General features: G+C 47.3%; 1 protein-coding gene across 1 annotated transcript in view; it reads left to right on the top strand.

Annotated features, from left to right (window-relative positions):
- Window positions 1-714: 714 nt before the first annotated feature.
- POR (cytochrome p450 oxidoreductase) overlaps window positions 715-22,142 on the top strand; it is a 60,668-nt gene continuing 39,240 nt past the window's right edge. The window contains exon 1 of the mRNA XM_082644380.1: window positions 715-800. The gene's annotated coding sequence lies outside the window, so the exon portion shown is untranslated. The remainder of the gene's footprint in view (window positions 801-22,142) is intronic.

Genomic DNA, 22,142 nt, shown 5'->3' with positions numbered 1-22,142 from the left:
CGTTGGTGGGTCCCATTTTTAAAGATGGAGATCGGGTTCTGAAAGAAGTGAGCTGCCCACTGTTCCAAAAGGAATTCGCAGCAGAGCCCGTAACAACAACAACAACTTACATTTCTAGAGCACTTACTATCGCACTGAGCTAACTTATTTATGAACATGAGTTATATCATCTAATCCTCATAATCCTGTAACACAGGAACCACGGCAGGAGGAAGAGGTGGGCTTCTTACCCCCGACCAAGACAGCCTATCTTTCCAAACCCGAAGTGCCCTCTGCCCCCTCCTGCCTCTTCGGTCCAGTCCTCGCCGCCTGCCTGCTCACTTCCTGTCCCCCGACCCAAGCAGGCCAGCATTCCAGTCCCAGGCTGGAGGGACCCCGACACTGTTCATGCAGGTTCGCCATTTTCAGGCGAGGGCACTGAGGATCGTGGAGGAGAAAGAGTCGCGAACACACGTGAGCGGCGGCCGGCAGCAGGAGGCCAGACGGCGCGGCTCACGGCTACTGCCCCCACGGAACTGTCAAAGGCGTGAGGGGACTCCCGGCCCGGGACTACGCGCGGGGCTCCTGGGTCCCTCTGCTGAGCTGGGACGCTAAGGGGGCGTGGCCTTCAGGGACGTACCAAGAGCGCGGATTCGTAGGGGGAGGCCTGGCCCCAGAAACAAGCGCACGGCCGGGTTGGGCGGAGCGGCCCCACCGTCGGCCACGCTCACACCCCCTCAGCCGGCGCGGGCGGTGGTAGCGCCTCAGTGGTGTGGGCCTGCGTCCTGCTCAGGTGCCCGTACTGCAGCCGGCCGACTGTGGTGAGTACGTGCGTTCGCTGGTGCTGGATTTGCGGGGTCCGGTCGCCAGGACTCTGGGTGCCCGGGCTCCGGGGCCCGACGCCTTCTGGCCGCCTCGGCCGCCCGGGCCCTCGGCATGGGGGCGGGCTCTTGGGCCGAGTCGCTGCCCAATTCGCCAGACGCCGGCGCGGAAAGCGCGGCTCCCATTTCGGCCCTTCTTAGGGTGGCCCTTCCCCTCGAGCTGATCTCTCGCGGAGGCTTGAGGGTCGTCGTTTCCACGGCCGAAGGCGCCCTACCGGCCCTTCGGCGGAGGACCGGGTCTCGGCGTGAGAGGGCTCCAGCCCCCACGCCGCCACCCTTGGGCTAAGCCACTTTTCCTCTCTGAGCCTCAGTCTCCCCGTCTGTACAGTGGGCCTCAGGAGGCGGCCAGTTATTGGGTTCACTTAGGTAGGACGCGCTCGATGAGTGTGGGTGGGACCCGAATCTGATCTCGCAGCATCAGGTGGGCTCAGTCGAGCCCGCCAGCCCGGCCTCTCCTGGGAAACGTTCTGCGTGCCGGCGGCATCCCTGGGGGACAGTGCTCCTCGCGGGCAGGTGCCTTGGCAGGTGCTTTGCCGGGCTCTGCTGGGCAACCGTGACACCCTTAGCTCGTGGGAGCAATTGGGAAAGAGGTGGAGGTCTTCTGGGCGGCGGGGGCACTTGACCTCGACTTTTTGCTTTTCATTTCTCTATGAGAGTCACCATTGCGTGAGCCGGTGACCAGTACTGAGAAGTTTGGGACCATTTCAAAGAACGTGGCTGCCTCCTCTCTTAGACCGACAAAATACAGCCTTCCTTCTGAGCTTGGCCGAAGTAGGGAATAGTGCCAATACCAAGGGAGATGGATCTGGAATGGGTAGTCCTCGGTTGGAACCTTGGCATCTTGGCAGGACACAACTTCTTGGAGCCTCTGCTTCCTACTCAGTAGCCCAGATAGTGATACAGCCCACCCTGTAGGCCCCCACAGGGTTGAGGTTCTGAGGTTCAAAAGAGAGGGTCTCGGAGGGTGACATTGAGAACTGTGACATTCCACGTAAGCTGAGCAGTTAACTAACCCTCTGGGATCCAGTGTCCTCACTGTGCAATGCTGTAATTCACAAGCCCACCTGTTTGGAGAGAAAGCATTGATTCATCAACCACTCACAAGTTCTGTCTACACAAGTCCCCTTTGAGTGGTTGTGGGGTTGGCTTGATCAGGAAAAAGTCTAAAAGTCCCGGTTAGTAAAGCAGTGCACCCAGAAGAAATCACTTTCTTTTCTTTGTGTCTCTCTACGGAGTTCTCATTTTCCTTTTGAGAGAATGGTCAGTTCTTGAGCTTCTCATGATTTTCATACCACCTAGTTTAATCAAGTTTAAAAAAGTGGTCTGCATTTCAGAGAATAGAATATTGGCTTCCAGCTGGGTTGTAGTGTTGAAAACTTCAGAGTGATCGTAACTCTCCCAAATCCTTCGTGTCTAGCACTTGAAAATGTTACAGGTAGGTTTGAGGTGAAAGAAATGTACTTCAGCACCTGGAAATAGCAACCTTGACTGCAGTCAGCCTGAGTAAAGCAGGCGAAACTCCTGAGTGGTATGAGTTTGTAAATAACTCATGAGATGTATGAGGTGCTTGTTGCCAGACAAGCCTTACATTTTAGGACATGCCGGTAACTCTGAATTGATCCTTCCTTAACCCCTTGAACATTAGGATCTGAGTTCAATAAAGTTCACGCATACTTAGGAGATAGACTATTTGAAATCAGAACTGCTTGGCAAATCCAGAACATTTACTTGTTAAACTCATGGAACATTTCAAGTTCATAAAAATGTAGCTCTTAAGCAACTTTTTTTTTTTTCCCCTAATAGAGGCTTCTTTAATTGTGGGACTTTTCATGGTTCCGGAGGGCCCAGCTGCCCTGGCAACATCTGCTTCCTCATGCTTTAGGAAGGAGGAGAGCCCTGGATGGGGTGGAGGGTGTGGTGTCAGGGGACCTGAGTCCCAGCTCAGGCACTAGCACTGTGTGCCTTTCACCAAATCACCCCAGGCCCGGGGACCTCAGGTTAGTGCTGTGGGATTTAACTTACATGTCAGATTCATTTAAAAATTAAAATGAGAAAAAAGTGAAATGGAGAAATGACTTTTTATAAAAATAGATTTTATTCTGTTTACAAAATTACTAAGTGCTCATTATTTTAAAAAATACTCTTATATCAGAAGGAGAAAAGCAAATACTATATGCTAACACATATATATGGAATCTAAAAATAAAATGGTTCTGAAGAACCTAGGGGCAGGACAGGAATAAAGACACAGGCGTAGAGAATGGACGTGAGGACATGGGGAGGGGGAAGGGTAAGCTGGGATGAAGTGAGAGAGTAACACTGACATATATACACTACCAAACGTAAGGTAGATAGCTAGTGGGAAGCAGCTGCATAGCACAGGGAGATCAGCTCGGTGCTTTGTGACCACCTAGAGAGCTGGGATAAGGAGGGTGGGAGGGAGACACAAGAGGGAGGGGATATAGGGATACATGTATACATATAGCTGATTCACTTTGTTATAAAGCAGAAACTAACACACCATTGTAAAGCAAGTATACTCCAATAACGATGCTAAAAAGAGAAAACTCTTATAGAAATACTCAGTATAATAGTGAACATTCCTCATAGCCTTACACTGAGACAAAACAATGACTGCTAGTGGTATAGTATATATTCTCCAAATATTTTTCTTCACATATAAAAATATTTATTACCTAGATTTTTTTTTTTTACTTAAAACAGCAGGATTTTTTTTACTATTTAAATTTAAAATACAGAACTAAGATGAAACTAGTCATGCTGTTCTGAGTCTTGCTTTTTATTACTTAACATGATGTCTTTCTATAGCACTATGTAAAGATCTACCTCATTCCTTTTTTAAAACCTCATTCTTTTTAAAAATGACAATATCCCAGTATCCAATATTATTGAAAAAAAATTATGTTGTTTGCAGCCTTTTACTGTTATGAATTCTGCTACAGTGATTAGCCTTGTTCTTTATCTTTCAGCAATTGGACAAATATTTTTGCATAATGAATTCTTAGAAGTGGAAGAACTGGAACGTTTATGAGCTTTTAAATGCATTCATTTAACAGATGTTGATTACCTCTGATATATCAGGCACTATTTGAGATGTTGGGCCTATAGCAGTGAACAAAACACACAAGTCCTCCATGGCTCTGACACATGGTTTGTCAAGTGATGATATAATTTCAGATTTAACTTTTTACTATATGTCAGATTCATTTGAAAATTGAAATGGAGAAATGACTTTTTTATAAAAATGTATTTTTTCTGTTTACAAAATTATTAAGTGCTCATTATAAAAAGTCTATTACAGAAATGTGCAATATAGACAGCGAATGTCCTTCATGGCCTTACACTGAGACAGTTTCCAGATGGAGAAAAATAGTACAGAGGAGTATGTGTGTTTGTAAAAATGGTGTGACTTTAAATGTCAATACATATTGCCAAACTTCCCTCCAAAAATCATAATCTTGTTATATTCCCACCAGCAGAGACTCATCATTTTTAAAAAATTTTATTTATTTATTTATTATTATTATTTTTTTTTGTGGAACGTGGGCCTCTCACTGTTGTGGCCTCTCCCGTTGCGGAGCACAGGCTCCAGACGCGCAGGCTCAGCGGCCATGGCTCATGGGCCCAGCCGCTCCGTGGCATGTGAGATCTTCCCGGATCGGGGCACGAACCCGTGTCCCCTGCATCGGCAGGCGGACTCTCAACCACTGCGCCACCAGGGAAACCCCAAATTTTATTTATTTTATTTTATTTTTGGCTGCGTTGGGTCTTCGTTGCTGCACGCAGGCTTTCTCTAGTTGCGGCGAGCGGGGACTCCTCTTTGTTGCGGCGCGCGGGCTTCTCATTGCAGTGGCTTCTCTTGTTGCAGAGCACCGGCTCTAGGTGCGCAGGCTTCAGTAGTTGTGGCTCGCGGGCTTAGTTGCTCTGCGGCATGTGGGATCTTCCAGGACCAGGCCTCGAACCCATGTCCCTTGCATCGGCAGGTGGGTTCTTAACCACTGCACCACCAGGGAAGCCCAAGACTCATCATTTTTTAATTCATAATTCTAGGGCCAGTTGCTAACTGCTAATGGCAGAGATGCTTTTTTTTTTTTGGCCGCACCGTGAGCACATGTGACCTAAGTTCCTGGACCAGGGAATCGAACCCTCACCCCCTGCAGGGGAAGCACGGAGTCTCAACCACTGGACCGCCGGGGAAGCCCAGAGATGCTTTTATTTCAGGAAAATTTATGTGAGACTCTGAGCTGTTTGTATTAGGTATATATATATATGGCACAGAACAGTGTATTCTTTTCTTAGGTTTTCGGACTTTCTTACTTCCCTCTGGATGAATTCCTCATTTAGGAATCTTACTCTGCCTAAATCTGTGTCATACCATTTTAGAGCTCTACATCCTAAAAGTGTTTTTCCCTCCCCGACCCCCTCCCCAAGTGAGGTGTTTACATTAGTTGTGTGCCTGCTGGGATGTGTGTGTGTGAAGGTGGTGGAGGAGTTCCATGGTGCAAACCATGGCTCTTTGCACACTGGTGGCTCCTGTTGGTTGGGTCCACTGGAGCCAAATTCATCAGCCTGTGTTATGCCTGATGCTCGTTGGCATGGCAACACGCTCGGGGATGTTGTGAACAAAGCAGCTGGGGGACCTGGTCCTTCTTCTGGGTGGCTTGAGGAGAAAGCTGCTGACATAGGGGGCTTACTTGTTTTACTTATAAAGAGGTGATGTGGTGGGGGAACATCTAAGAATTATCCTTTAATTGGAGTGCTGGAGGGTGAGGCATTCTGGTCTGTACGCAGCTGAGAGAATTGGACACATGCTTCCCTGAAATTAATCTGTTTCAAAGCTAAACTAGAATAAAATGATGAGCCAAACTGTGGTGCCATCAGCCATAGACGGTTTCTCAGAGAACTGGATTCTTTGGGAGATGACCTGTAGTAGGAAAATAGGATGGAAAAAGCTGAGTTTTGTCCCCTGGTTGTAATCACGGAGGAAGATGGACTCTGTAAGGATACTCTGATATGGGGTTCTGTAATCTGCTTCTCGGTGAAAATCAAGAATGATGTTTAGTCATTTAAAAAAAAAATCTCCCCTAGTTTTGTCTTCAGTGCCTTTTCCTGTGGCCCTGTGCACCCCGTTCCTTTTGCCAGAGCAGCCTTTCATATCACTTCTTCCTTTGACGCTTAGGTAAGAGCACCGTGACCGAGATAACTTTGATCCTCATGGCACACACCATCATTGTGCTGGGTAGGCTGGGTTTGTACAAAGGTTGGAGGACTGGGTAGGAACACATGAACTCATGCTCACCTTCCCTGAACCCGATGTGCTGACTCTGTATCTATAGGTCACTTGGGTCAGTTTTCAACACTGAAAACAGGGCTGGCAGTTCTTGAAAACACAGGAGAATGAATCAGCCAGTTGTGCCCGGCTTCTTTCAGAAGTGGGGTTTCGGGTGGGACTGTGGTCTTCTGAAGAAGGGCGTTTGTTGGTTTCAGAACCTTTGCGGTTAAGAAACCACATGGCATTACCTGGACATGTTGGACACCGTCCCTTATGTAATGTGATTTGCAAACTCTAAAAGGTCATTGAGCAAGACTGTCCCGCCTATCTGAAACCCCCACCAGCAAGGTCTCTGCCACTGCTAGTGACCTCACCATCCCCTGGTCCCCGAAGCTCTAAGGACAAAAGACATTTTCCAGGGCTTCCCTGGTGGCGCAGTGGTTGAGAGTCCGCCTGCTGATGCAGGGGACACGGGTTCGTGCCCCGATCCGGGAATATCCCACATGCCGCGGAGCGGCTGGGCCTGTGAGCCATGGCTCCTGAGCCTGCGCGTCGGGAGAGGCCACAACAGTGAGAGGCCCGCGTACCGCAAAAAAAAAAAGAATTTACAGTCACTCTCACTGTCTTACTGTCTTCTGTTTATTTTTCCTTCTTCTCCATCTGCTTCCACCAAGCATATGGAAGTGGCTTATAATAAAAGGAGTCTCATTCTCCCCATCCCTAATGGCAGTATGGGGGTTGGAGAAGAATGTGGATTCATTGAGAACAGAGAATTCCCCATCATTTCCACGAGTGTCGGCCAGCACATAGAATAGTGCCGGGCAGGAAGCAGGCTCTCAGAAATACTAACTGGATGAGTGGCGGATGAGTGCTTATGGTTTCTCTCTCCCAAGCGTACTGCCGAGCTTTCTCCTGCATATTGACTGAGGTGCCAATATTGGGTCTGATCTATGTTTTTTAAGATTATTCTAAGATACAATATGAACTTTTTGTAGGATTTTAGTTTCCATCTACGTGTGAAATTTTAAATGTTTCAAGTTCCTCCTGCCATTGATAGTTTATTCAATAATTGTTTGTTTGTTTGTTTGTTTTGCGGTACGCGGGCCTCTCACTGCTGTGGCCTCTCCCGCTGCGGAGCACAGGCTCCAGACGCGCAGGCTCAGCAGCCATGGCTCACAGGCCCAGCCGCTCCGCGGCATGTGGGATCTTCCCAGACCGGGACACGAACCCATGTCCCCTGCATCGGCAGGCGGACTCTCAACCACTGTGCCACCAGGGAAGCCCAATTATTTTTTTAATTGAAGGAGAGAAAGAACTTGTGTGCTGCCCCTCCATCATAGTATTCTATGTCTTTCTGGATATTTCTAGATCAGTTACCTGGATGCCAAAAACATGAATAAATGTGTTTATTTAAAAAATTCTAATGAAATGAATAAACGGGATCTAATCTAACCTTTGAGTGTCTGTTGTATGTCAGGTATTTCATATCTCATGTGATGATCATAAGAGTATGGTCAGCAAGGAGACTGAGGCTGAATAAGCCATGTGCCGAGGGTCCCGTGGTGTGTAGGTTGCACATCTGGGGTTTGAACCAAGGTCTGTCTACCTACAAGGCCCATGTTCTTTTCATGGCTCAACTGGGTTTTATTTTAGGTTTGTTGAATTTCAAGGCCCACACCCTCCTCAGCAAAACCAAGAACTGTGGAAAGAACCTAATAATTGAGAGAAGGCCCCAGGAGGCAGGTAATTGTATCAAAAGATAGTCAAGGGAAGTCATTGTGATGGAGCACAGAATTCATCTCAGACCTTCGTAGAAGGCAAGGAAAGAAGGACAGGATTCACAGCAAACATGATGGAAAAAAGGAAGCGCATCAGTTTATCACAAGAAGCACTTTTCCTTGGGGCTTCATACAACGGTCACTGAGTAAGGCAGGGGGCAGCAGCCTCCGTACTCAGCAGGCGTTTGAAGAGCCCCTCGTGTGTACCAGGCCCCCTGTGAGGTGCTGGGACTGCACTGTGTGTGGACAAGATCGACAGGATTAGATAGATGGCTTAGGCCAGGGTGGAGGGAATGTTCTAAAGAACAGAGGAGTGTGACCACAGGTCACCCTTTCTGGAACCCACTGGGGTAAAGGCAGCGAACTTCAGACTCCCTTATAATAGTGTCAGGACAGCTCTTTGGGGGATGGGAGCCAGAGAATAGACCCAGAGGGGTGTATTTTATCAGGCAGGGGTAGAGCGGGGGAATCTGGGAGAGCAAGCGCGGAGAGACTCTTTGCCAGAGGTGGAAGGCAGGCAGTCCACAGTGGAGGCCCCGAGGCTCTCAGCGCATCCTCCACGCTGTGTCCGGCTATTTTGCCGTGAAAGGTGGAAAGCCTGGCTTGGCTTCTTGCCCCTTATCGGGTGACTGCAGGCAGAGCCGGGAGTTCTCAGAAGGCAGCGCTGGTTATGGTTTAGTGCTCCCGGCTGAAGGGCCAGCATTCTGTACCAGCGAGTGGGGAGCGAGAGAGATCCTGGAGCTTTTGTGGATTCAGTCATGCAGCAGGTACATGGTGAGCACTGTGCCATGCCAGGCCTCCTGAGCACGAGGGCTACTGAAATGCATGGCGGCCCCAGCCAGACACCAGCCCAGCAATGCTGTCACCTGATGGTGTAGTCAGGATATTAAACTGCCAGATGAACCCCAGGCCAGGCAGTGAGGCGGCTTCTGTCTACAGCTTGGCCTTGTTTTAAAAAGGTGGTGAAGGACATGCAAATGGATGATTGAGTAGCTCTGACGCCAGTGGGTCTGGGTTTGAATCCTGCTTCTAACGCCTATCAGCTCCCCGACTTTGGACAAGGCACTCTAATCTCTGTGCTGATTACAGCTCCTGTACCTCAGAGCGTTGCTGTAAGGAGGACATTAAGTAGTAGAAAGTCGTAGTGTGAACGCTTCATACCTGGTAACGGCTGTTACCATTAGCATTTATTTAGAAAAAAATAGGTACGATGGCAGGTGGGGACCTAGGGATAAGATGGCGTATGGCTACTCAAGGCTGTTTGGATTTGTCCTGAGTTTCCTGATGTCCAGGGCACAGTGGGGGGGCACATCGGGTGGGAGTGGCTGCTGATGGTGTAGAGATTTCCCCTGGGGGGCGGGGGTGATGGAGGTGTCCTGGGGTTGGCTACTGGTGCTACTCGTGCGGTGGGTGAACAAACGGAAAACCACTGGATCGTACACTTTGAAATGGTGAATTTGGGGGGGGGCGTGAGTTATATCTCGATTTTTAAATTTTATTTATTTATTTTTGCTGTGTTGGGTCTTCATTTCTGTGCGAGGGCTCTTCCCTAGTTGTGGCAAGCGGGGGCCACTCTTCATCGCGGTGCGCGGGCCTCTCACTATCGCGGCCTCTCGTTGCAGAGCACAGGCTCCAGATGTGCAGGCTCAGTCGTTGTGGCTCACGGGCCCAGTCGCTCCGCGGCATGTGGGATCTTCCCAGACCAGGGCTCGAACCCGTGTCCCCTGCATGAGCAGGCAGATTCCCAACCACTGCGCCACCAGGGAAGCCCTCAATTTTTTTAAAAGTAAATATTTATTTATTTTTGGCTGCGTTGGGTCTTCGTTGCTGCGCACGGGCTTTCTCTAGTTGCGGCGAGCGGGGGCTACTCTTTGTTGCAGTGCACAGGCTTCTCATTCGGGTGGCTTCTCTTGTTGCAGAGCACGGGCTCTAGACACACGGGCTTCAGTAGTTGTGGCACGCAGGCTCAGTAGTTGTGGCACGTGGACTCAGTAGTTGTGGTTCATGGGCTCTAGAGCGCAGGCTCAGTAGTTGTGGTGCACGGGCTCTGTTGCTCTGCGGCACGTAGGATATTTCCGGACCAGGGCTCGAACCTGTGTCCCCTGCCTTGGCAGGCGGATTCTTAACCACTGTGCCCCCAGGGAAGTCGCAATATATCTCAGTTTTTTTAAATCAGGTTTATCAGTCTCAAGTCCTTGAGCAGCTAGACTGTCACTAATTCTGCTACTGAGTCCCCATCACCTCGAGCGAGTTGTACACATCTGCGGCAGACACATTCACTGCTCACGGCGTATTTCTTTCCCCACCCTTCCATCCCTTAGCCCTCTGGAAGTTAACCTCAGCTAACGCCCTGTGAGTGGGAGCGCGGTGTGTCCCCTCTGCCCTGAAGCATTTAAGGTCTGGGACCAACCCCTCCCAGTCTTCTCCCCATCACAGAAGCCCTGCAAGTTACATGTTGAGTTGGTGGCATCACAAGGAAAAAGCTGCTTGAAGCACCAAGTCCCCTTAAGGAGGCCAAGAGCCTCTCAGAGACACCTGGCCTCCACTGGACATCGTGTAAACTTATGCATTACATCACTTGGGGCATAAGGCAGGGCTGGGAGGAAGACACCTTTCCCCGGTGCTGTGACCTGTGTCCTCATAGCCCCTCCCTCATGCGTGCTGTGTGATGTGGGTCTTTTCTAACCGAAGCCACAGCCGATGCACTGGGACCCAAGTGTGTCCCCACTGCTGGCTGCAGCCAAGTTCACAGCCCTGTCTGTCAGCGGGAGCATTAAACTCAGCCTCTGGGGGCATGTCAAGTGATTGAGTGTACCTGCCCCAAGTGACAGTGTGGTGTAATGTCAGGCCAGCATTTTGTCTTCCTCCCCTCCTAAGAGAACATGGTCAGGCAATCAAAAACTCTCAGCAGCTCCTGGTTTAGTGCGGTGGCGTAATAATCGTGGACACTTTTACAGACGCCATGAGACAGTCCTGTATCCCCATGGGGTCTGGTTCTTACCGACTTGCTCATGCTGTTCTGTTGTGAACTTCGATAACCCCACTGCCCACATCCTACCATTTAAAAGCATGGTGTGACTCGGCAGGCAGAGATCGCGGAGATGACCTTCAGTTCGTTCTCAGACACACTTGATTGACACCAGCCTTTAACGCATGGCAGTGGCCTAATGTCAAGGCGAAATGCAGGCAGAGCTGGGGATCAAAACAGTGCCATCCAAGGCCCAAGCCTGACGGCAGTCTGGCCTAACCGCATGATAAAAGCTGGCCCCTGGGAAGTGCGTGGCCACGTGTCTATCTGCCATCCTCCGTCAGCGCCTCCATCACCGTGTGTAGCTGCTGCCCGCAGCAGCCTTGTGTGGCTCCTGTCCTCACCACCCCCGCACCCCCCACCCCTCCCCGGCAGAGACTCCGTCTTCACTGAACGGCACTGTCTCCTGCTGGTCAAACCTGGGGTGACAGGCCAGCCTGGGAACCAACCGGGACGATGATGAGCCAGGAGTTGGGCCACCCCCTTGCTCGTCTGCAGGTAGATGATGACTAGAGCTGTGACAGGAAGTGACAGAGAGGGTCTCGTATGGCCCTTAAATCTCCCTCTTTGAGTTGCTGGCTGTGGGACTTCCAGTGATTTTCTGGTTCCTTAGGTCTTCAAGTCCGTGTCTGTAAAAATGGGTGAAATATTTATCTAAACAGGCTAATCATAAGAGTCAGGGAGGGTGGGAGGGAGGGAGACGCAAGAGGGAAGGGATGTGGGAACAGATGTATATGTATGACTGATTCACTTTGTTATAAAGCAGAAACTAAAAAAAAAAAAAAAAAAAAAAAAGAGTCAAAAGAAAGTGGTTGTGTAAAGCACCTAGCACGGTGCTCAGCACATGGTGGCCGTGGGGTCGGTGCTGTCCCCGTGCCCGCCCCCCGCTTAGTGAGTAGGCAGCACACGAGGTGCGGATGAGGACTCTGCAGCCTCTCTCTCCTGCAGTGCTCAGTGCTGGGTTTTTGAGAATCATGGTACTTAACTCAGGTGATGAGTAAGACATAACTTAAGCTTCAGGAGCTCATAATCAGGCCAGAGAAGCAGATGGGGAGGTAACTGACTATAACCCGAGGCAGAGGCTACCGGGTGCCGGAGCTGAGTGTCAGCGTGAAGCTGCAGCCAAGGTTTTATGGAGGAAGCAGCATTCGAGTTAACCCGTCAAGATATAGCTTTGATGGCTATGGAAAGAAAGGGAAGAACTTTCTTAGGAGGGAAAACAGTGAAGCAGAAACAGGCAGCAGTGTATGAGGTGTGTCTAGGGGAGCTGATAGGAAGGCCTCACAATAAGGATGCTACTGAATTTTTTTTTTTTACTTTTTTTTTCTAAACCAATTTTTGACTTACAGAAAAATTGCAAAAATATTGGATTGGCCAAAAAGTTCGTTCAGTTAGCGAATACATTGTTCAATAAAATTCTTGGCAAAAATGAAAAATGTGTCTTTTATTTATTTTTTAATTAATTAATTAATTAATTTTTGGTTGCATTGGGTCTTTGTTGCTGTGTGCGGGCTTTCTCTAGTTGCAGCGAAAGGGAGCTACTCTTCGTTGCGGTGCACGGGCTCTAGGCGCAAGGGCTTCAGTAGTTGTGGCTCGTGGGCTCAGTAGTTGTGGCTTGTGGGCTCTAGAGCACGCGCTTAGTAGTTGTGGCACACGGGCTTAGTTGCTCCGCGGCATGTGGGATCTTCCCGGACCAGGGATCGAGCCCGTGTCCCCTGCGTTGGCAGGCGGGTTCTTAACCACTGCGCCACCAGGGAAACCTGTGTCTTTTATTTTTACTTAAAACTGAATGAACTTTTTGGCCAACCCCAATAGTTCAGAGTTTTCTTATATTTCTACCCAGCTTTCCCTGAAGCTGGGTTAGCTTGTTAGCATCTTGCAAAATTATAATAAAGTTAGCAAGAACAGGCAATTAAGATTGGTAGAGTATCATTAACTATAAACCAGGGCTCAACAGACTTTTTCTGTAAAGGGTCAGAGATAGTGAGCACTTGAGGCTTTGTGGGGCCAGAAGGTCTCTGTCACGGCTCCCAAGTCTGTTGTTTTAGCAAGAAAGCAGCCATAGGTCATCTGTAAATGAATGAGCATGACTGTGTTCCAGTAAAACTTTGTTTTCAAAAGTAGTCAGCATGCTAGGCTTGGCCTGCAAACCATAGTTTACCAGCCCCTGAACGAAACCCTGCCCCTCATTAGAGTTTCACCAGTCTTTCCTCTCATCTTCTCTCTGCTCCAGGATCCTACCCAGGACCCCGCCTGGCACTGAGTTGTCATGCCTCCTGAGTCCCCTCCAGTCTGTATCAGTTCCTTCTTCTTTCATAACCTTGATGCTTTAGGAGAGGGCTGGTCCATCATTTTGTAGAATGCCCCTAACTTTGGGTTTTGTTTTGTTTTGTTTGTTTTAATATCTTTATTGGAGTATAGTTGCTTTACAGTGTTGTATTAGTTTCTGCTGTACAGCAAAGTGAATCAGCTATATGTATACATGTATCCCCATATCCCCTCCCTCTTGAGCCTCCCTCCCACCCTCCCAATCCCACCCCTCTAGGTCGCCACAAAGCACTGAGCTGATCTTCCTGTGCTATGCAGCAGTTTCCCACTAGCCATCCATTTTACATTTGGTAGTCTCCCTTTGGGTTTGACCAATGCTTTCTTGTGATTGGAGCGAGGTTATGCATTTGTGGCAAGAACACCACAAAACTGGTGGTGTGTCCTTCTCAGTGCCTTGTCTCAGGGATTCATTACAAGTGACGCCTGCCTTGACCTCTTGGTTAGGTTGGTGTCCGCAGGGTTTCTCCACTGCAAAGTTTCTATTTTTCCCTTTGTAGTTAATAAGTATCTTGGAGGAAATACTTTGAGACTATGTAAATCCTGTCCTCCCCACCCTACCCCACCTCAGGACTTTTTGCCCACTGATTTTTTTTTTTTTTTTTTTTGGGCGGTACGTGGGCCTCTCACTGTTGTGGCCTCTCCCGTTGTGGAGCACAGGCTCCAGACGCGCAGGCTCAGCAGCCATGGCTCACGGGCCCAGCCGCTCCGCAGCATGTGGGATCTTCCCGGACCGGGGCACGAACCCGTGTCCCCTGCATCGGCAGGCGGACTCTCAACCACTGTGCCACCAGAAAAGCCCGTGATATCCTTGTTTTTAACTGCTGTGGCTCGTGAATCCAAGCAGCTGAGTTTGATACACGTTCACTGCCACCTCCTTCAAGAACTAGCTCATCTTCCTGGGCTTGAGATAGTGAACAAGCAATGCCTGGCCTCATCCGAACTCTGCGGATATACTTTTTGCCCAAGAAAATTTGGATTTCAACAAGAAGACTATTCTTTTGAATGATAGTGTGGACAGGGAAGTGAGAGTTCAGAGACCGCATCTTGTAACGGAAGCCCAGTGTGACACCCTTGATCGTGCTCTGTATGTGACTACAGATGGTGCCAACGATAGCCAGGTCCTTTCTGTTTCGCCACCATTCGTCACCCCGAAGCCTCTTTCTCTTTCCAAGGAGGCCGAGTTCTACATTAATGTGATTGAAGACCCTCCACAGGGTGCCTGTGGGGCCCTTCACAATAACCGTGTGTCCCTTCAGAGTGATGTCCACGTTTTCTGGAGTGTTAATAGTCTGCTAAAACTGGGCTTCATCCCCGCAGTAGATGCAGCAGAGAAGACATAGCTTTTTTGTTTTGTTTTTTGGCCACACCACACAGCTTGTGAGATCTTAATTCCCCAACCAGGGATTGAACCCCGGCCCTCGGCAGTGAGAGCACGGAGTCCTAACCACTGGACTGCCAGGGAAGTCCTGACATGGCTTATTTTAACCTGCTTCTGCCCTGAAGAATATGAATGGCAGAGAGAAGTAATCCACCAAAGTTCTTTGAGTGCCTACCATGCATCTGTGCAGTTTTACCCATATTATCCTCCCAGTAGCCCTTTCAGAGTTATCAGTGATGATGATTCTCCATTTTAGATAGGAAAGCAGCTGAGGGAAGTTGAGTTTTGCCCAAAGTCATAGAACTGTCAGTGGCAGAGCAATTTTGAGCCCGTTTTTATTCTTCTTTAGACCTACGCCCCCATTTTCCCTTTAGGCCCTTCTGGATCCTCTTCTCCCCCCCGCATCAGTGCCATTTTGCACCCTCTCCCATCAAGAAGCCATCCTAAGCCAGCCTCTGCCCAACCGTGAGCTGCGCTGGCCAGAATCTGTACTGTTCATTTTGGCAAGGAAGTAACTCTGTGTCTTGTCTCTTTCCATAGAAGGGCAGGGGACATCCCCTGACCTAGTTTGTCTTCGCCTATTTAGCTGGCAGGGTGCTGGGCACGTGACCTACCTGATGAATGTGGGAGAGCCACTCTTGATAGGAGTGGAGTGTTTCTCCTCAAGGCAATTTCACTTTGGACAGTTGTCTTCAAATCAACATCACCATCAATATTTCTAGGATACTTTGTGGAATGCTTCCTCAAGCATCATTTGTGCAAAAGCCAAACAGGGATTAAAAGCCCACCTTGTTGGCTAAGGCTCAGTGAGAAGTAATTTGCTAAGGTGGTGGTCAAGCCAGTTCCCAAATTCGGTTCTCTGAACTGCTGCCAAGTCCCACACCCCTTTCACTATGTCCCCCTGCCCCAGTTTTTTCTGTTTTATAATCCAGTGGACTGGCGAGAAATCAAAGAAAAGATGGGGCTATTTGGTTCCCCTCAATGTTATGGTCCCTTCTCTGTGAAACCACTTTTAGAAAAGTCATGATTTTTAGTTGAAATTCGAATATTACTTTCGGAAAGTGGTCTTGGTTTCCTATGATATGACTGAAAAGTAGAGTCATATTTCCAGAGTCAACAGATGATTAAAAAAAAAGTAGTTACTCCCTTTCTCTAGGGGATACTAAATGGAGGCATTTGGAAATTTGAAATTTGATGTAATACTGTCATTGTGAAGGAATAAATAAATAAAGGTATGTAGGTTTTTATTTATTTTGTTTTGTTTTACTTTCCTGTTAAGATGGTTTGGAACAAGGACAGGTTACTCTTCACGCCAGAGCAGACAGGTGAGTTTGGATAGAGGTGCCATCACCTTTCCATTCTGGCCGGTGGAAGTTGACAAAGACTGAGCTGACCTTGTCTGCTGATGGTAGAAAAATGCGGACAGAGGAGCACTGGGGTTTGGCAGGGGTTCCAAGTCCTAACCTGTGTGTTTCTAAAGCCTAGAAGAGCTGTTGCTGTGCCTTTTTGAGTCATTTCAGACCTTCCGAGCTCTCTTCTGGTCTGCCCTCTTCCAGGCACCGTCTCCTGTCTCCTCTCAGTAGCTTCTGGGGCCTGTGTCCACCTCCCGACCTTCCATCCCTTTAGTTAGAGGACTTGTATTGCATCAGGTATGATGACCCAGATGTAAGTCAAGGTGAGCCCATCAAGAATGGTTGAAAGATGATGAATTGAAACTCAACGTGCTCCTGTTGGCAGGGGTTTGGGTCAGGGCAGTGGGGGAGGGAGGGGTGGTGGTCCTTCCACTACAGCTCAGCCTGAGGCAGGTCTCTGGACGAGTCCTGTGATGGCTCAGGTTCCCTGAAAGGCAGGATGGGGCAGACTCTGGGAGCTCTAGACGTCAGAACCCAGATGCTTACTTTCCTCTCAGTAAAGGTTGGGTTTCTCCAGAGCTTTTGGGTGTCTCCAGACTATATTTCTCTAAACTCTTAAGGAAATCCAGGAGTTTCTGGGAGTCACCCAGACTGTGCTTTCCCAGGACTCTGGTTCTTTCTTTCTGAGTCACCCACTGCCCTGCCTTGACGGTCTCCCCTCCAGCCATCACACCGAGGCGGGCTCAGGGGACTAAGGAGCAGGTGATGAGTAACTCACAGCAGGAGGAGAGCTGAGAGCTAGAACTAGTGTGTCTCCAGGCTATGGTCCCCAAGTTGGTGTGTGGTTGTGACCCTGGCCCAGCACCTCCCACTGCACACCTTTCCCACTTAGTACCACAGAGGGTCTCGTTTCCGTGGTGGAGAGGGCCCATCTTTTTTTTTTTTTTTTTTTTTTTTTTTAGAACAGGAACCCGTAGGCAGTTTCCTTTTTTTTTTTTAATTAATTAATTAATTTATTTATTTTTGGCTGGGTTGGGTCTTCGTTTCTGCGCGAGGGCTCTCTCCAGTCGGGGCAAGCGGGGGCTACTCTTCATTGCGGTGCGCGGGCCCCTCACCGCCGCGGCCCCTCCCATTGTGGGGTACAGGCTCCAGACGTGCAGGCTCAGTAGTTGGGGATCACAGGCCCAGTTGCTCCGCGGCATGTGGGATCCTCCCAGACCAGGGCTCGAACCCATGTCCCCTGCATTGGCAGGCAGACTCTCAACCACTTGCGCCACCAGGGAAGCCCGAGAGGGCCCATCTTGTCCGTACATCCATCTCTCCAGTTTCTTCTCTTTGCCCGTCCTCCTGGGGCACAGGTGTTCTGGCCTCCCTGGAGTGCTTATTGATTCTTATATGTAGGGGGTTTTTTGTTCTTGTTTTTTACAGAATCGATTTTATTTATTTTTGGTTGTGTTGGGTCTTCGTTGCTGCGCACGGGCTTTCTCTAGTTGTGTTGAGCGGGGGCTACTCTTCATTGCGGTGTGCAGGCTTCTCATTGCAGTGGCTTCTCTTGTTGTGGAGCACAGGCTCTAGGCGTGTGGGCTTCAGTAGTTGTGGAATGTGGGCTCAGTACTTGTGGCTCGCGGGCTCAGTAGTTGTGGCTCGTGGGCTTAGTTGCTCTGTGGCATGTGGGATCTTCCCGGACCGGGGCTCGAACCCGTGTCCCCTGCATTGGCAAGCGGATTCTTAACCACTGCGCCACCAGGGAAGCCCTGCATGTATTTATTTTTAACTTTTTTATTTTGAAATAGTTTCAGATGTACAGAGAAGTTGCAAAAATAGTGCAAAGAATTTTTGAATACTCTTTACACAGATTCCCCAAATATTACCATTTTACCTTATACTCTCTCTCTCTCTGTCTTTTAAAATTGAAGTGTAATTGACCTACAACTCTATGTTAGTTCCAGGTGCATATCATATTCTATACATTACATAATATTTCTATATATTACAAAATGATCATCATGATAAGTCTAATTACCATCTGTCACCATGCAAAGACATTACAATATTATTGGCTCTGTTCCGCATGCTGTGCATTTCATCCCCATGACTTGTTAATTTTGTAACTGGAAGTTTGTTCCTCTTAATTTCCTTCAGCTATTTCATTCATACCCCGCCACCCGCCCTCTCCTCTGGCAGCCACCTGTTTGTTCTCTGAATCTGAGTCAATTTCTGTTTTGTTTTTTAGATTCCACATATAAGTGAGATCATATGGTACTTGTTTCTCTGTCTGACTTATTTCACTTGGCACAGTGCCCTCTAAGTCCATCCATGTTGTTGCAGATGGCAAGATTTCATTCTTTCTGATGGCTGAGTAATGTCCAATTTATACATATACTGTCTCTTCTTTATCCATTCATCTATGAATGGGCACTTAGGTTGCTCCTGTATATTGGCTGTTGTAAAAAGTGCTACAGTGAACAGAGGGGTGCATATATTTTTTAAAATTAGTGTTTTTATTTTCTTTGGGAAAATACCCAGTAGTGGGATTGCTGGATCATATGGTAGTCCTATTTTTAGTTTTTTAAGGAACCTCCGTAGTGTTTTCCACAGCGGCAGCAGCAGTTTACATTCCCACCAACAGTGCACGAGGGTTCTCTTTTCTCCACATCCTCGCCAATGCGTGTCTCTCTCTCTTTTTATCATGTCTTTTCCTGACCTTTTTGAGAATAAGTTGTACATATGGACATATGAATTACTCTTAAGTCCTTCAGTGTTTCTTTTCTAAAATTCAAGGGCACTTTCTTACATAGCCACAGTATAATAATCAATATCAGGAAATTAACATTGATATACTATGTTGTCTAATCACAGCAGTTATTCAGATTTCCCACTAATGTCTTTTATAGAAAAAAGAATCTTTTTTTTTTCCTTGGTCGAAGATTGCACTGAACTGTAACCACTCTTCAGTTTCCTTTGATCTGGAGCAGTTCCTCAGTCTTTTTTTATCTTTCATGACCTTGACATTTTTCAAAAAGTCAGGCCAGCTGGTTATAGAATGTCCCTCAGTGTGGATTTGTCTGATGTTTCCACATGATAAGATTCAGATTATATGTTTTTTGGGGAATATCACAGAAATGGTATTTTGTCCTTGTCCCAGTATTGGACTTGGATCCCTTGGTTATGGTGGTGTTAGCCAGGCTCTCCACCAGGAAGTTCTGGTTTTTTTCGGATGGAATCAATAGCTTCTCATCAGACTTTCACCCACAGTTTTTAATACTCATGATTCTTGTCTGAAACAGTTACTACTATGGTGGTTGCCAACTGGTGTTTTTCTAAGCCCTTCATCTTTCTGCATTTGTTAGCTCACATTCTACTCTAAGGAAGAACTTTCCCTTCTCACTGATGTGTTTGTTTATTCATTTATGTATTTATATCAGTATTCACTCTTGCATTATTCTTCTATCCTTTGGGTTATAGTCTGTCGCTGACGGTGTTTATTTTAATGTTCAAGTTGTCCCAGATTTCCCAGTGGGAACCCCCTCATGTAGACTCCTGTGTTCTTTAGCCATGTCCCTGTCATTCTTCAAGCCCTTCCTTAGCCTTTGGCACAGCAAGGTGATCCAGGTTCAACCACTACTTTTCCTGCCCTTATTCTCAAGTCAGCCATCTCTCCACGGAGCCCTAGTTTCTTTGGATGGAGAATGATGTTTAGAAACCAAGATTTGGGTGCTAGATGGCTCCTTGCTCCTAGGGTGTCATTATTTCTAGGCCCTCTCAGCAGACAAAACTAGGAAATACACACAAAACATATGCATTTCTTTGTCCATCTTTATATATTAAGAAACCATTGTGTATACTGATATCTGCAGTTTCAGTCCAGCCCCACAGCGTTCATTACCCAGTCTCTCTTCCCATATTTGTACCTCCCTCCTTCAGCAGTAAGGAATCCAGCTCCCATGTATTTAATTTCAGAAGTAACACGTGAATACCAACCATCTCCTTATAAAGAACACACAAAGCAAAGGTCCCTTTAGACACCCCAGTCATATTCTAGGTATTTCCTAGAGGGAATTATATTAGAAAATATATATTGTATATATCTTCCTGGACCATATTTCTGGAGAAATACCTAATTTTTCTTTTATTTCATTAACGGTTTCCTAATGAAAACATAACTTTCTTTTTTATTTAGTATATTTTGTCAGTCTTGCAATGAGAGTACCATTAGCTCCGCGTAACTATTTTTTAACTGTTGTATAGCATTCCATTACTTGGAATGGAAAACATAAGCATCCAGTTTGGGGCTGGTACAAGCAGTGCTGGGCTCAGTGAGAGGCACAGTTCAAGAAGAGAGTCACCAGGGCCTCCCTGGTGGCGCAGTGGTTGAGAGTCCGCCTGCCGATGCAGGGGATACGGGTTCGTGCCCCGGTCTGGGAGGATCCCATATGCCGCGGAGCGGCTGGGCCCGTGAGCCATGGCCGCAGGGCCTGCGCGTCCGGAGCCTGTGCTCCGCAACGGGAGAGGCCACGGCGGTGAGAGGCCCGCATACCGCAAAAAGAAAAAAAAAAAAAAAAAAAAAAAAAGAAGAGAGTCACCAGACCCAAGGATCTGGGCATTTTTTTTTCCCCATAAGAAAACAGCTTTAAAAATATTTTTCTGATTAGGTAAATAGCCATTATTTTAAAAGAAGCAAGTAATACATTAAAAATAAAGTGGGGGGCTTCACTGGTGGAGCAGTGGCTAAGAATCCGCCTGCCAATGCAGGGGACACGGGTTCAAGCCTTGGTCCGGGAAGATCCCACATGCCGTGGAGCAACTAATCCTGTGTGCCCACAACTACTGAACCTGCGCTCTAGAGACTTTGAGCCACAACTACTGAGCCCACGTGCCACAACTACTGAAGCCTAGAGCCCATGCTCTGCAGCAAGAGAAGCCACTGCAATGAGAAGCGTGCACACTGCAATGAAGAGTAGCTTCCGCTCGCCACAAGTAGAGAAGCCCCACGCACGGCAACGAAGACCCAACGCAGCCAAAAATAAATAAATAAATAAATTTATTTTAAAAAATAAAGTGGGGGGTAAAATTAAAATCTCACCCCTGAGATAATATTTTGGTAATCCTTTCACATATCATCTTATGTATATACATACATAAATATTTTTACATCATTGGGCCATAGTACCTATGCTGTTGTATTGTAGATACTTATTTTGCAGTGTGACTTATATACAGTGTATATACTTATATACAGTACGATCTTTAATGATGAATTCTTACGTAGATAAACTCCCCTGTAACTACCACCACAGATAAGATACTGCACATAGTCCAGCATGCCAGAACCTTCCCTTGTGCCTCTTCCTCCACTTATGACTCTTGACCCAAAGGTAACCACTGTTCTGACCTCTATCACCATAGATTTTTTGCCTTTTCTTGAAGTTCAACTATAAATGGAATCCTACAATAAGGTACTGTCCTGTGTTCAGCTTCCCTTGTTCAGCGTTACGTCTGTGAAATTCATCTGTGTTACTGCGTGCAATAGTTCATTCTTTTTCATGTCTATGGGTACTTAATACTTCTTCTTGTTTACTTCTTGTCGTTCAAAGAATTTTTCATAGTAGTAACAGCTACATTTATTACAACACATACTCTGTGCTAGGCACTGTTCTAAACCCTTTACAAGTTCAGCTTGTTTAATCCTCACAATAACCCAGTGAAGTGGGTACTACTATTATTATAATAACATGTCCATGACACTTTAACAGGTTGAAGAAGTTCCCTATTATTCCTAGTTTACTGAATTTTTCATCATGAATAGATGTTGAATTTCTCCATCCATTGATGATCAGGTGGGTTTTTAAAAAACCTGTTTATATAGTGAATTACATTGATGTTTGGATATTGAACTAACCTTGTATTCCTGGAGGAAACTCCATTTGATCATGACATAGTATCCTTTTTACATATTGCTCAATTCGATTGACTAACATTTTAGATTTTTGCATCTGTGTTCACGAAGCACATCGGTCTGTAGCCTTCTTTTTTGTACTGTCTCTGTCTGGTTTTGGTATCAGAGTAATACACACCTCATAAAAGAATTGGGAAGTCTTCTATTTCCTGAAAGAATTTGTACAGAA

The sequence above is a fragment of the Mesoplodon mirus genome (assembly GCF_964341445.2).
Source record: "Mesoplodon mirus genome assembly, chromosome: 15".
Taxonomy (NCBI): Eukaryota; Metazoa; Chordata; class Mammalia; order Artiodactyla; family Ziphiidae; genus Mesoplodon; species Mesoplodon mirus.
The sequence above is the reverse complement of the archived record's forward strand: the minus strand, read 5'-3'. Positions and strand labels throughout refer to the sequence as shown.